The sequence below is a fragment of the Oryctolagus cuniculus genome, chromosome 5, assembly GCF_051225735.1.
Source record: "Oryctolagus cuniculus isolate XC-2025 breed Fujian yellow rabbit chromosome 5, ASM5122573v1, whole genome shotgun sequence".
NCBI classification, from domain to species: Eukaryota; Metazoa; Chordata; class Mammalia; order Lagomorpha; family Leporidae; genus Oryctolagus; species Oryctolagus cuniculus.
This window is the reverse complement of record NC_142871.1, coordinates 3,962,845-3,980,142: the sequence shown is the minus strand read 5'-3', so window position 1 is coordinate 3,980,142 and position 17,298 is coordinate 3,962,845. Positions and strand designations below refer to the sequence as shown.

Here is a 17,298-nt window from a genome sequence, read left to right as displayed (position 1 = left end):
ATGCCTGGCTCAGTGTACTCTTGGGATGGTCGTGGTGGTGGACAAAATGACCAGATTTTGCAGCACTTCGGATGCCTCTTAACCATCCCAGAAGACCACCCCTGTGAATCCTGTGCCCATATCAATCCATCGTCTCTCTTATGTTCCCCTCATCACATACAAAGTCTTGCCCTATGAGACAACCTGGGACTCCCAGGCTTCCAAGTTATGTATATGTTCTTCATCACACCAGAAATAGGAACATCCGAAACAAAGAAGTTAACGAGTCTGATAAATAAAAGCTGGGATGGGGTGGAATTCTGCTGAAGAAAGCTTTTATAGCTGTTTGATAGAGAACTCCTTCCTAACTCGTTCATATCTGTGACATAGATAAGTGATGTGATTATTCCCAACCCCTGGCAACTGAAACTTTATTGCACTCCCTAGAATCACACATAATTTTTTTTATTTCTCTGGTTGCATTCATATACTCTTCTTTATCACAGAAATCACATATTAGTCGTATTTATTTTCTATCTCAGTGCATTAAAATATACTTCTTTTCATAGAAAAGTGTTCAACTTCTGCCCCCTTTTTGAAGACTGATTCCTTTGTGTCTGTAACAATTATGACACAGAGTAGGGTTACTGTGTCAGAATGTGGCGATGCTTGTAGTTCTCAGTGGAGGTAAAAACACAGAGCATGAAGAGAAAATAGGACACAGAAGATGCATTCTTCTCCCTTAAAAGGACCAAGGATTTCTGAGTGGCCTTCAGAAAAGCACACAGGGAGGTCCAGACAGAGCTCTCGCTATCGGAGCAGACATCCTGGCCACAGAGAGTGATCTCTGCCACTCTTCATGCACACCACTGTGCCCCTCACACAGGTGAGATGCACACGAAAGAAATCCTGCATCTCCCACCTTTCTGAATTCTTAAAATAGTATTTTAACTATCTCCGTGACCTGGATTTAAGTGCTGAAAATGCCTTTGAAAATGTGTGGCAAGACAAACAGCTATGAGTGCCCCATTCTTGGAAATATGGATATAAAGAGATTTGAAATAATATTGTTGCAGGAAAGAAAGAATAAAGGAAAAATTTACTTCATCTTCATTATCTGCTACAGAAGTGATGAAAATAATGGATTGTGTATGTGTAGTGAGAAATATTGCTAAATATCAGCAAGCAATAAAAACAGGTTCAGATCACAACACAACATATATTTGTGTAAGATGTAGGCTACAATAGAATGGACTCTAACAGAAATTATAAAGCACATAATAGTCTTATATTTGTGTTATATTTTCAAGAAATACAAAGTTGACTTTAGATGCATACTTACTGTATTATATCCTTCTGTATTCAGCATTTACTGAATTGAGTATCTACTTGTATAACAAAAGTGTGATTATTTTCATGTCCAAGATTTTTTACTTCTTGAAAAACCTTTTCAAAATGTATTTTATATTTCTGCATGGCTGAAGAAATTTAAGTTCAAAGAAGCTAAGAAAATTGACTTACATCATATAACTAGAAGTGCCAGGGAACATTTTAGATATCACTATGGTGGCCTCCAAATTTCATATTGTTTTCCCCAAGGACATAGAGAAAAATGGAGTTCAAGACAATGAACCTCAATCTTTAGCACAATTAAGAACTTGAAGTTTCTCCACAGCACTGTTTATGCCTCCATAATACACATTGTGTTATGGTTATGGTATTCCTAGAAGTTAATTCCAGTACTCATTTCCAGTACCCTAATGTTAAGCTCCTTCAATCAATTCATTATTATTTTCTCTGTCTTATATGTCACTTTAATAAAAGAGATATAAAATATCTTTGAATGAGTGGAGAGGGACACAGGTAAAAAACCCAGTTTCTTTGCTTTCTTTGTTTTTATTTAACAATTTGTAAATTTACTTTTTGCTTCCTTTTATATGAAAGACAGAGAGACAGAGATAGAGGTAGAGAAAGAGACACCTTCCTCCCATTAGTTCTACTTCCAAATGTTTACCGCAGCCAGGGCTGGAACAGGCCAAAACTGGCAGCCAGGAACTCAATTTAGGTCCCCCAGAGGGTGGCAGGGACTCAACTCTGAGAGGTGTATTAGCAGAATACTGGTATCAAAAGTGAAGTTGGGACTTGAACCCAGGCATTGTGACATGGAATGCGAGTACTCCGTTGCACCAATATCTGCAGGCAAGGAGTGTCCCACACTCACGTTTATTTTCGCAAAAGTGCAATTATCAGAAAAATTGAAGCCTACCTTCAGGATATACCAGGACTAAGCAATCTGGACATTTAACAAGTAGGCTGTCAGTCAAAACAAGGCTAAATAATAATGTGCCTATGGAGAAAGGCTAAAAAGCATGATTGCAGAAGATTAGAAAAATAATAGTTTCAAATCAACCTGAAGAAATTTTTGAGTTTAGGAGTTTAGGATATGGTACATTGTGAGCTTTAAAATGATGAATGTCAGGAGTTGAATTGCTTTATCTTTCAATATTACAAATATTCAGAACAGCTTAATACTTTTACGTTTGACTTCATAAAAAGCCCAATATTTTAAACAGAATACATAGCTTCAAATCTGTGTGCATACTCTTCAATTTTAGGCTGAAATAAAGACTTAATCCAGGAAATCCTTGTCTTGATTTATTCCCCGAGTAGTAGTGATGAATTACTCTGTGTCATCTACATTCCCAAGTCATGTCACTTTTATAACCCTTAATGTGCAGCTACAAGACAGACAGGTGCAGTTGTGTATAAGGGTTTCATCTGCCTGAGAAACAGACCTGTACAGGGATTTAAACCACATAATCACCACTCTCACCTCCAGAGCCAACTGACCCAGACAATAAAGGCTGCAACAGATACCTGCTGAGCTGTTAGGTTGATGAATGGGAAGTATTTCAGAGTACAGCATCTGGAAAAAAATAATATAATCCTATAACCAGTTGCCCAGCCCAGTGGTACCAATTTAGAGTCAAGGCTAACTCAATAGGCCCGTCTCACCCAGAGGCCAAGCAAGGCTGTGCTGTGTCATTTCCTGAGAGACACAAGATCAACACAGCAAATATATAAGACTGATGTAATCAGTCTCCAATCCAAGTGGGATTGCACACAGATTTTTCAAGCTTGCCCTTTACCTCTGCCATAAAACTAAGAGAGCAACACCATTCATTTCCTAAGTGATTTAATTAGCCAGTATAAATAAAAACCTTGAATTAGATGAAGTTGGATGTGGTTACAAAAGAAAAAATCCTGCTATGTGTTCATAATAAATAGGAAAAATTTCGATTAAGTAACAACTGGCAATTCACCTGAAACATATCCTGGATTCTGTGACTCGAGATACTAAAGCATGTAGTGGAGATCTCTTTATTGCACATATTGTCATGTGCATTCAGGCACAATTAGGACTTCAGTACAGAGTATTTGCTTATTAAAAATCGTGGAACCATATTTATTTGAGAGGAAAAGTTAATAAAGGCTGTATTTGATTATTATTGCTTGGATTTTGTTTTGCTGTGTGGATCTCACATGATTTGTTCATTCCTTTAATAGCCAAATTCTGGACTTAAGAAGCTGACAACCAGTGCATTGAGATTGCTGGTTTTGTGACTAACTGGCTAGGTTTTCTAAATATTTATGTAACTGAGCCAGAAAAAAGTAAGCCTAAAACTCTAGATATGTTTTTCTTTTTTGTTACAAAGTTTTTCCTTAACAATTCTGTTGCTACAATATAAATTAAATGTATGCACTATATTTATGTTATATGTATATTTTATACCTCAAATATGCTGTTGACTAACTATATATGAATATATATATGAATATGTACATACCTACATAAGTATTTTAGCATATATAAAATATGCAGCATAGTGTAAATAATTACATAGTATGGGGTGTAGTCTCCATTGAAAACAACTTGACAAAATAGACAGCCAAAGCATATATAATTTTAATAAACTTATCAATCACATGGACTTAATCGTTATTTATAGAACACTATCCAACTGTTACAGAATATGCGTTCTTTCTTAATACACATGAACTACTCACCACAACAGAGTATAACCTCTACGCTAATGCACTTAGTAGATTTCATTCATACGGAGTGTGTTCTTCACTTAGTAGATTTCATTCATACGGAGTGTGTTCTTCACTTAGTAGATTTCATTCATATGGCGTGTGTTCTTCACTTAGTCGATTTCATTCATATGGAGTGTATTGCTTTAGCGTAATTAACTCAGAAATCAAAAAAGGATGAGAGTTTCAGATATTTGGAAATCAAGTGGCCCACTTATAGAAAGCACATGGACCTAATAAGAATCATAAAGTTGTTTAGATAATATAATAAATAAAATTAAAAGGAAAAATACAATAAATTTATGAGAGATAGCTAAAGAGAACCAAGAGAAAAAAGAATATTCAGTATGCATACTTGAAAGGAATTTTTAAATTAATGACCTAAATTCGTAACAACAAAGTGATAATTCTCAAGACAGTTTTATGAAAATAACAGATACATTAAACAAAAGTATCCAAAATGAAAGATGAGTTTTACACCAAATGTCAAAAAGTCAAAACAGGATACATATTTATGTTATGAGGCTTATGTAGTCTACAACTGAGACAAAAATACCAGAAACAAAATGAAACTGATGCTGTAAACAGCTCAAAATCATGAAGCAATTAATATCTTTTGAAATTTTCAGTAGTGACCTCATCAGAAGCATCACTCCTCTTGTTTTCTACAATACTAAACAGGGTTTCAAGCAGGCACAAGTAAGTCCTACATATTCCTGTTCCAACCAACCAACCAACCAACCAACAAAACAAGCAAATTTAAAAAGTTAGCTACAGAGAAAACTCCAGGAAAGGTGCTGTCGCTTATGAGTGCTATCAAACACTTAAAGGGGAATAAGACCTATTTTATTCAACCTCCTTCAGAAAATAATGAAAAAAAACGAGCCTCCCCCACACATTATGCAATGCCAACACCATCTTCATCCCAAAACGTAAGAAAGATACTTCAGGCAGAGAAAATGACAGACCAACATACCTCATGGAAATACTTGCAAAAATATATAATATAATATCCAGTTGAACCAAAACTGTAAAAAAATACTATATTTTGAAAAAGCAGTATTTTTCCAAGAAATGGACAGCCTGCTGAACATATGGCAGTCATGTAAACTATTCACCAATAATAAAGAAGAAAAATACAATAAAGAAGAAAAACATGATTTTGATTATTAAATAATAAAATAATTTGACATAATTATTGAACATGATTCTATAGTCTTTAATGGTAATGAATCATAACAGCTGGTTATAGAAGATGGCCCCTCAATGAAGCAAAGGTTGCTTAGAGAACTCTACAGTTAACATCTGGTAGTGACAGGCTGTTGAATTTTTTCCTTTTCAGACTGGGAGCAACTTAAAGTTCACTCTTTCCACTTTGTCTAACATGGTATTGAAATTGTAATAAGATAAGAAAAATAAATAAAAGACAGAGAGTTCAGAAAGAAAGAAGAACATACTGACATGTATTTATAATTTTGAATATATTAAAAAATAATAATTATATATAAACACATAAAATTTTGCATATACAATCCTGAGAAATCAATAAAACAAAATTAAAGTAATAACTAAATTTAGCCTGATTGCAGAAGGTTAAAAAACAGCAATCAATTTAATTTTCAATGTTAACAACAAACCACCAAAAGACGAAACCTTTAAAATGTTTATTACAATAGCATCAGAAACATTAACTACTGTAGAATTCATTTAGCAAAAACCATTCATTCATGACTTTTGCACACGTAATGCCCCCCAAAGACCTCTCCCCAAAAGCCTTTACCCATGTCCGTTTGATTGCTTCCCACTATCTTCCACAACTTGATCTAAGCATCTTTGTATAACCATTTTGGAAAGTACATTATGTGCTAAATATTGTTATTTATATATTTATTTATTTAATTGACATAACATTTTAAATTAACCTTAAAGCCAAAAAGTTGTTGTTTCACTAAATAAAGATTTCCATAAATAGAAAGTAAAACTACCACAGTGGAGCAGGAAAATAGGCAAGAGCTATAAATATTCAAATGCAAAAATGTTCAATTTCAGTCATACAATTCATTTAAACTATAGTAGTATATAATTCTTTACAATCTGAAAAAGATTTAAGGCAAAGTGTGACAAAACACTGTGTTTACATCAAAACTATTTTACATATGTACCTTATATATTTCCCAAAAGACTCTGTGATAAAATATTAACTTGGATAATTACTTATTTCTACTCTTGCCTACTTCATTTGTAAACTCTTGAGTGTGAATTACAGGGAGTAGATGGTTGTGAAGTGTGTTCACTGCCACACAATATTTTCCAAATATCAAAGATACATTTCATTTTATTGCTGGAGAATTTCCATTGTATAAGTATAAAAAATTTGGATATAAGTTACCAATTGAAGTTCAGACTCCAGCTTTTGGATTTTGGTTCTAGCTGCTATAAAACATAAGTTGGGTAGGGCTATATTTCCATTTCTTATAGGCATTAGGATATTCCTTAGAAAATGAGGAAGTTTCTTTGCCCACCCCCACACATCCTCAGAGTTTTCATCATAAGTTGATGCTAAATTATGTCAAATGTTCTACTTACATCTCTTAAAATGGTTGTATATTTTTTCTCCTTTTAGTTTCTTAATAGGTGAATTATATTTACTGGATTTAAATGTTAAACTAGTATCATATTTCTGGGGAGAAAACAATGTGATTGTGTTATTATATTATAAATGAGATATGTTTCACAATTTTTATTAGAGTCTGTGGAGTCTCATTCTTTTTTTTTTTTTTTTTTTAATAATGGCTGTTGTGGTTTGAGCGAGATTTGATATTCAAATCCATACAGGTGATTAAAATCACCAGAGTATAAGTTGATGGTACCAAGGGGATGAAAAGTTAATCTAGTTATGGTGTCATGGAGGTGAGCCTTGTTAGGGGTCCTTAGCTCTCTGGGCACCTGAGAGGGTTGGTTACAAAGAGCCAAAGTTGTGTCCAACTGTTCCCTCCGCTTCCTGGCTCACCAGTGAGCCTCTCTCCACACATGCTCCTTTGCCTTTCTCTGGCCTCACCAGATGGCTGAACCGATGAATGGGACTCACTTGATCTTGGACCGTGAACTTTGAAATCTGTGAGCCACAATAAGCCTGTCTCATCAGTACTGTGCTTCAAGCATTTATTGTGGTGGCTAATTAATCCAAGGTCCTTCATTTTGCTACAAACATTATAGCAGCCCAAAAGATAAGGTGCAGTGTGTTTCTTCTATTTTCTTGAATCTTGGTCCATAACTTCTGTTGTTTCTTAAATGTTTAGCAAAATTCTTAAGTGAAGTCATATGTATCTTGAGTTTGCCTTTTTATAAGGTTACTAACTAGAATTTTAATTTTTCTAAAAAAGTATGGAATATTCTCATTCTTTCTCTATAAATTTGTACCTCAAATTGTATTATGGGATGGCTGGCAAGAAAGACTGTGGATTAAGTGTCTGACCATACTTAGATCTTAACACATACTTTTAAAAGGCAAAATTGGAATTAAGTAGAGAGAGGAGGAAAGGGAGTGTCAACAGAAAGTGTTGAACATGTAGCAGGTGCACATAAATGAGCATAACTGGGGGAGGGGCAACAGCAAAAAGAAAAAGAAAAGAAAAACAATAAAAAGTCTCAGTATCAAGTTGAATAACATAAAATTTCTAAATAATCAAGGAGTTAAATTAAAATGCTGAAAGAATTCTTTCTCAACAGTGGAGATATTTAAAGTGTAGTTTTCTTCCAATTTATACTATGTCTACATTTTTTAAAGATTTATTTATTTGAAAGGCAGAGTAACAGAGGGGTGGGGAGAGTCAGTCTTCCATCCACTGGTTCACTCCCCAAATGGCTGAAACAGCCAGAGCTGGACAGATCCGAAGCCAGACTCAAGAGCTGCTTCTGGGTCTCTCACGAGGGTGCAGGGGCCCAAGGACTTGAGACAGAGAGAGAGCAAGCTGGATTAGAAGTGGAGCTGCTGGGACTGGATGGGATGTGGTACTGCAGGCAGCGGCTTTACCTTCTAATGCCATAGAGACTGCCACTACATATTTTTCTTATGATTTATTTCTCACTCATAAATGTGTTCTTTATCACATGAGAATCAAGGAAGACACTCTCATTGTTAATTCACATGACAGAGTGGAAGATTAGTTGAATATCCTCTTACCAAGTCCAAGTTCACTCACTCAGGTATTCCCTTTAAGACCTTTCTCGTTGCATCAACATTAAATTTATATTCAAATTAAATCATAACTCTGAGTGATTAAAACAACTAAATGAGTTCCTACTATACTTGTTAATCTAAAACTTTAATTTATATAATTTCTTAGAAATATAGTACACTATACAGCAATTAAATAATATCTCTAAAGTTTACCAGCTTTGATTTTATACATCTATTTTCACACACATAAACTCACACATACACACATGAACACAGATGCCATATTCCACAAATCATTATTGTCAATTTCTACTTAGTTTTGGCTTTTTCCAAGGAGAGCCCTGCTGCTTCCCACAGTTCCCACCTAATGCGATTCCTATTAGCAGGTGTCTCCTGCTGCATTTTTGGCTGCCTTTTACTTTCAGAAATAGCTTTAATTTGGAGTCCACTAGTGGCACTCTGTTCCCCTTGTCGCTCTGTATTTATCCTTCTGAAAACTCCTTTCCGTCTATATCTAGAAATCTTGTAGGGGAGAGAATTTCAGATTCATGGGCTGGTCACCTACCCTGATCAATCCATTCATTACTTTTTAATGGAAAACATTAACTGCTTTCCACAATTTTAAAATGTTACAACCCAGGTGTTATTTTTATAATCTGTTTTTCCTCAGGCAGCAAGTCCAATCAAGTATTGAACACAAAAGAACAGATTTCACTTTAAGGATTAAAATAAGTCACTTTTAAAAAAGAAATATTTAAGTCAAATTACAGTCCAGAGAAGAACAACATAGGCACACATGAGTTTTGCATCATAGGTATCTCATTGCTATGTCATTAGGTCTTACTGCTGTTCAATTAATAAAAGCTAGTCACATTATGAAAAGACTTCTTAAACCAAAGGAAAAAGATTAGCAACTCACTCCTGTTTATGTATTTTGGAAGAGAATTATCTTTACTCTAATTCTCTTCAACTCTGATTCTTGTTTTATCAACAATTTATATTGAATTTGTTATCCCAGCTTTAAATCAATAGTTAAAAGACAACTTCTCCCTTTATTTTTCCATTTGATTATAGTATTTCTTCCCTTTGGTACCCATTAAATTACTCATATCTTAGGAAAAGTATGAGCTATGAGTATATTGAAAAGGGAAGAATAACATTTATGCAAGTTTGAAGTATTGTTCAACAGGTATCATCTTCTCTCCCCACCTATAGTTGGCAATAGAGGATGCCTCTTAAGTCTGTGATACAATAATGTGGTGTTTGGTCAGTGGAATATCAGTCGGTGTGAAATGAGCAGAGGCCCTAAATATGCTGTATTGATAAGGCTTTACCTTGGGACAACATTCTCTAGCAAGATGGTGTACCTTCATCCTGGGTCCAATAACACACACATGGAGAGAATGCTTGAGCTGTGGACACTGGAGCCACCAGGAGGAAGCCTAACTCCTGACGTAGGGCCACCCAATGCAGCACTTTCTAGGTCAGCTTGATGGCACTCATCCAGCATATTCAACACTTGAGAAACACTTAAGTGGAGAGCAGAAAAGTGTTTGGAAAAAATGGAATTAAAACTATGAGTTTGGTTTGATGCATAACATTTTTGATCATGACATTCTTTTTCAGAATATAAAGAAAATGTGAGTTATGAAAAATCAAGCTTGAACTGCAAAATTATTTTGCCTAAGACTGCAGATGATTTGAGGAACACTGTTCCTGAAGGTGACCTCACATATGGTAGCATTTGTACAAATGCAATGCACACAGCTTTCTTTTCCTTTTTTTTTTTTAAAGATTATTTATTTATTTATTTCAAAGGCAGAGTTACAGAAAGAGAGAGGGGGAGACTGAGAGAAAAGTCTTCCATCTGCTGGTTCACTCCCCAAGTGGCCACAATGGTTAGAGCAGGCCAATCAGAAGCCAGAAGCCAGGAGCTTTTTCCAGGTCTCCCATGCTGGTGCAGAGGACCAGGCACTTGGGCCATCTTCATCTGCTTTCCCAGGTTACAGTAGAGAGCTGGGTAGGAAGAGGAGCAGCCAGGAGTAGAACCCAAGCTCATATGGGATGCCAGTGCTGCAGGAGGAGGCTAAGCCCATTACGCCACAGTGCCAGCCCCTACACAGTTTTCTTGACAGATTCAGGGAATTCTGCATTCCAGCATGGATATTACCATCGCCCCCCAGCCCTCCCAGATTCTGTCTGCCTTGCCTCCAGTAACAAATCAAGGCAAGTGTCTGCTGATTCAATTCCCAGTTATCCATCGGGCTGGAATAAGGGGATACCCCTTTAAAATTAGAGATGAGTTGCTGATCTTTCACTGAGCACCACAAAGGAAGAAGAAAATCGATGGATTTCTTTGCACTGAGGGTTCTGAGAAGTTGCTGTAGTAAATAGTCATTCATATTGCCTAACTCTACATTCATTTTCACCATTTTATAGTGGTTTTTTTTGTTCACAGAAATGAAATTCTTCAAGAAGCATTTATAATTTTTCGAAATAGAGTTCTGAGGGAAACCTATGTGGGCATCTACACTATAATTAAGACTATATCAAGCTTATATATAGAATGAAGTATATTTTGCCCTTTTAAAAATGGAAAGTAAATTTGGTATTTGTTGGAGTTGATTTCTCAACAAGGTTGCAGTGGATTCATTTCTGAGAGGAGGAGCGTGGTTGGGGGCAAGAGGCTCGGAGTCACCACACAGACCCCGGGGGGTCGGGTGAAAGCAGGCCTGAGACGAGAAGCCCACAGACTCATTTATTTGAGTTAGTACAACAGCTTATATAGCCAAGACCAGCCAATGTGGTCAAGGGCTGGTCTATGCCCCAACCAATCACAGCCTGTTGCCAGTCAGGTTCTTGTTGCCAGGCAGTTTCTGAAACCATCTAATCACGGCTTTCCATCAGTCAGGCTCTGTTGTCATGTGGTTTCATCTGTTGTCATGTGGTTCCCAAAGCCATCCAATCATGGCCTGTTGCCCGGCAGTTTCTGTTGTCAGCGGCCATCTTGGCATGACCTTTTCACCTCAGTGGCCATCTTGGCATGACCTTTTCACCTCATTCCACCACAGGTATTATCCAAGATTAGTTTTTTATCACGTAAAGTATAATAAAAGAGGAGATTTTTCAATAGTCTGTAGTTAAATATCAAAAGCCAGGATACAACTGACTTCCATTGAACACTCCACTCATCCATAGTGGAGACACATTCCTTCAGTCAATCATGAAATACTCAAGAAAAGAGATCATATCCTGGTTTACAAAAATATTTTAAGACAATTAAAACAAACAAAATCACACAGATTATGTTCTCTGATTATAGTGGAATCAAATTAGAAATCAGTAGCAGAAAAACAATATAGAAAAATTACAAGCATAATCTTCTCAATATGCCATTAGCCAAAGAGAGTATTTCAAAGAAAAAACAATACACATATACGAATGAGAGTACAGAAATATGAATAAGTAATTTTCTTCCTTATGTTCTGTCTGTGGAGAGGTCATAATCAAATTGACAAGAGTACTGAGCACACAGTCCATGTCAGTCATTTTACAAGGATTTTCTGTACCTTTATTACTTAATTGCTTCATGTTTTTATTTTTCCTTTCTTGATTCCATCTTGATTTTAGTTCTACCTCTTTCTGTCTTTATCATCACCCCAATATATAAGCTACTAAAACGTGTACTTACACAGTCTGCCCACATCTGGAAATTTTATGTTGAAAATTTTGTCATTTCTGCATTGAATCAGTCAGGTTTTCACTACGTTAGGGTCTGAGAGAAGCTCCCCAGGAAAGAAGGTTTGTTTGAGTTCATGACATTGGAGCTGGCCATTTCTCTGGTCTCTGATGATAGTGACAGGTGGTGAGCTGTGTGCAGACGGCGGATCAGGCAGTGAATCAGGAAGCAGAGAGAGAAATTGAGCCAAATATGGCATAAACAATTCACTGTCTCTGAGGACACATCCAAGAGACCCAAATACTTCCCACTGGGTTTCCCTCTGAGTTGCCATAAACAGATCAAGCCTCATATTCAGCCCATTATCCATTAATGTAAAGTTTGGGGGACCAGCCTCCCAATGCAGATATTTTGGGGGACACCCAAATTATTTTAAAGCCTTCACATGAATTTTCAACAATTGTTGGTATAAATGCACATTTTAGACGTGATATGTTTACTTTTTTATTGAGTCAGATTGTGTCACAAAAATGCCATTGTTCCAATCTATGCAGTGGTTCCCTGGTATGAAATCTGAGACCATGCTTATATTTTTCTTATAAGATTATTTAAAATAAAATTCATATTAACAGCCAAAGAAACAGAATTTTAAAAGAGTAAAACTTAGAACTGTAGATTACTATTATAATGAAATTGTATAACCGTAAGGCTAGCATCTCAGTTTGTAAAGAAATGAACCGAATGAATGAGATACAATGTGTTTGAGCTCCTTCTCATGGGGCACTTACTATTTGATATAGCAGCAGATGAATGGTTTTCCAAAGTTCACAGAGTGCAGGCACTTGACTCCCGTATCGGAGTGCCTGCATTCCAGTTTCAGCTTGCTCCAGATAACAGATTCCTGATAATGTGTACATACTCCAAGAGGCTGCAATGGATGGCTCAAGAATTTAAGTCTTTGACACCCATGTGTTGGGAGACCCAGGTTGAGTTCTGGCTTTTGGCTCGGCCTGAATGTCGTAGGCATTATTTGGTAATGGAACTAGCAGAAGCACAATCTCTCTCTCTCTCTCTCTCTCTCTCTCTCTCTGAGTGTGTGTGAATGTCTGTCTCCACTTCTCTGCCTCTCAAACTTAAAAGAAAAACAAGTTCATAAGAAATATGTATAATGAAAAAATCATTTATGGATTTCAAAAACTTTCGGCACCAAAATAAATATATCTTAATTCTACTTTTCATTTACTCTCTGAAATTGCCTAATAATTATTTTGTTATTTCCTTCTCTTTCTTCTTAGTCCAAACCTGGTGCATTAGCCATTTATTTTACTTATCATGAAATTTTGACTAGTAATTTAATATCCCTAACTGGAAGTTTCTTTAGAAATAGCTTCAAATACAATATTTGTAGGTTAAAAAATTGGAAATGTGATAGAAGAAAGAGTGATTAGTGTTTAAAATGATTCCCGGATCTGTAACAACTAAGAACCATGGCAACCTCAAAGCGTCAGCGACATTGTAGTAGTTAAAGGCATTCTGAGTCCAAATGACAGTTTTTGAAAAGAGTGGAGATAAATTATTCCACTTATTAATTCTGCACACAGAGCTTCAGAAAGTCCCTAAAGTAAACGAACCAAGTTGCTAGGAGGGAAACACTAAATGTGGAAAAGAGGATGAGCTAATTACATAATTATTGAAAAACATTAAACAGCCAGCAGATCCGAAGGGGTTTATCCAAACAACTGTGTATATGAATGTAGCTTCTTGTAGGATGTTACCAATACAACAAGAGACGGAACTCATGTAGAAGGGCACTAAATAGTTCATGCTTCATTGCTATTCCCATTTCAACAAATTTCTCTAAATAATTATAAATCTCTTAGAGTGGAAATATCACACTTTATTACCTATTTGCAAAAATTCTCTTTATTTTTATTCTAAACATGGGAAGCCCTATTTCTCTATGACACATGATCTTAGACTAAAAAAATAAAGACAAAATATAATGGATGATCTGGTTGATGTGTGAACGAAGAATGTTTTTAAAATTAAGTGCATTTTGAATGTTAGATAAACTGCATTTTCATTATTGTGGATGATTAGAGCCAAGCCTTTAGCATTTCAATATGCTGGGCTTACACAGTAAAATCTTAGAATGTGGTCTGGCTCCCTTGTTTTCATTAAATTGCTGCCTCTCTGCAGGAACCCAGACAAAGGGGAGCCTACATCCCTCTGTGTGACTTTCTGTGGGAAGCCCCCATAAAGGACTCCTGATTGTGAATAAGCCTTTTGGTAGAAATGTGAGAGCCCCCACTGTGCTAAAACAAGAGCAGAGGCCAACAGTGGAGAATGGGTTCCTAAAGTTTTGCCAAATCATGGAAGGAAAATGCATGGGGCCAATTTGAAAGCCCAGCTGCATCTTTCTAATCTAAATATATATGTGAGTTAAGGAGTTCAGCGTTTTCAGTTCGGAGTAGAATTACAGCTCCACTAGGATGGTGATTAAAAAGATTTCTTTAAAACTGTGTGAAAATAATGTGTTGTGATCTATGAAAGACACCATGAACTCAAACACAACTCTTTGCCAATGGTTCAAATGAAAGGAAGCTTTCATAGAGTTGAACTAGAAGCCTCAGAGTGCATCAATCACTGACTGAATCTGGCAATTTCCCTGTGTCTGCTCAGATCAATTCACCCCCTATTTTCTTGGCCAACGTGGAATCTGCTACACCCCAACCCAGACTTGTACTTCTCGGGTGGTCCATGGAAACACATCGAGCTCAGTGTTGACAAGAAGCTCAGCCTTGCATTATTTCTGTGTGCTCAACATGTTTCTTCCACCTATTCAGTAGCTCCTGATCTGACACCACCTTCTGAGATTGGGGAAAACTGAATCCATTGGGTTCTACTGCTTTCAGACACATAGAGACTACAGGTTCTCAGCCTCAACACGCCCAGTCCCACAACAGGGCTTTTTCACCAACGGTATTGGACATGCGCAAGATCAGGGACACTGCTAACAGAACTGAAGCCCCTGCTCTGCCATTCTCTAGTATCTGTGTCTGAAACTCAGTTTCTCAAATAGAACTTGCTTTACCTATAAGAATTGTGTAAGGCTCCTAGATGGATAAGTGGTTTTTTTTTTTACAAACTGTTAAATTATATACAATGTAACTTATTAAAATAGCTTTACAGGGCCGGCACTGTGGCATACCAGATAAAGCCGCTGCCTGCAGTGCCTACATCCCATATGGGCACTGGTTCCAGTCCCAGCTGCTCCACTTCCGATCCAGCTCTCTGCTATGGCCTGGGAAAGTAGTAGAAGACAGCCCAAGTCCTTGGGCCCCTGCACCCTCATGTGAGACCCAGAGGAAGTTCCTGGCTCCTGGCTTTGGATCATTGTAGCTCCAGTCCTTGCAGTCAATTGGGGAGTGAAGCAGCAGATGGAAGATAACTCTCTCTCTCCCTCTCTGCCTCTCCTTCTCTCTCTGTGTAACTCTGACTTTCAAATAAATAAATAATTCTTTAAAAAATAGCTTTACAGACATAGGTTTCATCTTCTCAACTAATTAAACACCACTCATTGAGTAAACCATACATAATACTCCATTGACCTAATAAATTTTAGTAGAAGCACAAAACACAGCGGATTGTAGGCACTCAAAACATTGTATTGAGACAAATACTGGTTCATTCATTACCAAACTGAGAAATCAGTCTCTCAGTCAACCATGTATTTCTAAACCATGTATGCTGTTGAAAGCACTAACACTATGGCTTAGATACCTGGTAGATAACTCGTAACTTTCAGAAAATCTTGACTATGTCCATGTTCAAACTTTAGCTATTGCTTTCAAGAATTTGTAAAGACTTGGAGAGACAATCTACAGCTATTTGTACATGAGTAGACTTACTTTGGGGAGCTCCATGCAATACTGGTATTCAATATTCATAGTGGTTGTGCCTGAGACAGGCATAGTAATCAAAGGAAATTATTGAGGTTAAAGGCCAGATGTCTTAAGGCCTCAAAATGGAAAAAAAAATCACGAAAGTAGAATTAATGGTCACAGACACTATTCAATGTTTGGGGGTATAGTTCGCAATTGAAGCAGCTCTGCTTTTTTTTAAAATAAACACACTGGCCTTATGAATAATACATGGGTGTTTGGCTGAATGCCTAGTGATTGCAAAACCCCTTTGGGGACAGTAGGTTGAGAGTCTGCATTTTTTAAAACATACAATAACAGTAATAACAATAATGAATCTTAACTCTTGTTTTTCCATCTTTGCTATAGAGATACAGAATTTATCAGATGTCTATTTTTTTAAAAAAGTTAAGTATCATTATGCTCTCAAAACTGTATTTGTGAAATATGTGAAATTTTTTCCCTTTATATAAGCAAAAAAGTAAAAGACTTTTTTAAAAAGAAAAGAAAAAAAAATAACAGACCATCTCCCAAGATTGTACCAGAGTTTAGGACTCAAACTCTTTCCTAGTATGTTAGTCAGGCTCTTCGATTACACACCATCAGTGGGCAACCCCATCACACCTACTTGCTTCTCATTAAAGGTAGGGATGCTGTTGCACACTGAGCAGTGGAATCAGGCTCCCTAGCTCCCCTGAGGGTTAACTGCCAACTCAGATTTCTGTTACTGCTTCCCTTCACACCCCTGAAACTGATCCTTTCATAGTAGGCATTGCTTTTCATTTGTACTTCATGGATTTTATAACATTGTGTAGCTTTTAAAGGTATTTTGTAGTCATTATTTCTTAAGAATTTGTATTAACCCTCTAAGATGGACTGGATAAATGAAACAGGTGAGACAACTGGCCTACAGAAATCTTGTGTGGCATACCCGGCAATTCACCAGCTCTATAAACACAATTTCTTGCTTTTCAAAATTGTCAGTTCCAACCTTATTCTTTGTTCAAACTATCTTGCACCCCCAATTTATCTACCACCCATGTCTCTAGCCTCCCACTGTCAGCTAATGATTTCCCCTTCTACACTAAGAATACTGTACTCTGTAGGGGAGTCCACTAGATTTTCTCCAGCACAGCCATGATCTTGGCTGCTTGCTCATACACCTTCTATTCCTTCCTGTACTGAGGACTTCCCACCTCCTCACCCACAATTAATTTTCCCCAAACCTTCTGCCTTTGAAGTCATGGCCAAATCCTAAAATGCCCAGGGATTAGAGGTTAAGAAATCAAAAACAATGTTGTTGTTAAGAGATTAAAACAAAAACAGCAGTGTTTCTAAGATGCTCACAGAGCTAGAGAAAAACTTTCAGCCTTTCAGTGGGGGGAGGCCATGTGAATCCCTAAACTTTCTATTTTTCTTGCACTAACAAAGGTGATAATATT

The 17,298-nt window shown here is 36.7% G+C and overlaps 1 long non-coding RNA gene across 5 annotated transcripts in view; it reads left to right on the top strand.

The window, feature by feature from the left end:
- The window catches only part of LOC103349951 (uncharacterized), a 73,519-nt gene that overhangs the window by 9,739 nt on the left and 46,482 nt on the right, over positions 1–17,298 (top strand). Inside the window, exon 4 of one of the 5 annotated variants that reach the window (XR_016233543.1) lies at positions 15,118–15,463. The exons of the other annotated variants lie outside the window; for them this stretch is intronic. This is a non-coding gene — a long non-coding RNA (uncharacterized LOC103349951). Of the gene's footprint in view, positions 1–15,117; positions 15,464–17,298 lie in introns of those variants that run through there. 5 annotated transcript variants of the gene reach the window in all.